At 50.6% G+C, this 267-nt stretch overlaps 1 protein-coding gene across 1 annotated transcript in view; it reads right to left on the reverse strand.

The window, feature by feature from the left end:
• LOC107701883 (venom phosphodiesterase 1) overlaps positions 1-267 on the reverse strand; it is a 48,512-nt gene that overhangs the window by 20,865 nt on the left and 27,380 nt on the right. The window lies entirely within an intron of this gene.

The raw sequence follows: 267 nt of genomic DNA on the forward strand, positions 1-267 counted from the left end.
ACATAAAACCATGTCTGCATTTGTGATCGGAGAAATGACAAACAACAAGTGCTACTCTACACTGCCCAAAACTATCGTTTGAATCATCAGTGGCAAATTCTTTATATGAAAACGTACTTACAGTCTGTGAGTCAGAACAGCCGGCATATGAGCGGCGGCCGGAACCCTAGAGTGAGGAACAGCGGGCTGAGTGAGCGGAGGCCGGTGGGCTTGCGGCAACCACATGTGATGACCCCGGGCTGGACTCTGCTTCGTCCACAGTGAAAG

The sequence above is a fragment of the Sinocyclocheilus anshuiensis genome, unplaced genomic scaffold, assembly GCF_001515605.1.
Source record: "Sinocyclocheilus anshuiensis isolate Anshui unplaced genomic scaffold, SAMN03320099.WGS_v1.1 scaffold2144, whole genome shotgun sequence".
NCBI lineage: Eukaryota > Metazoa > Chordata > Actinopteri > Cypriniformes > Cyprinidae > Sinocyclocheilus > Sinocyclocheilus anshuiensis.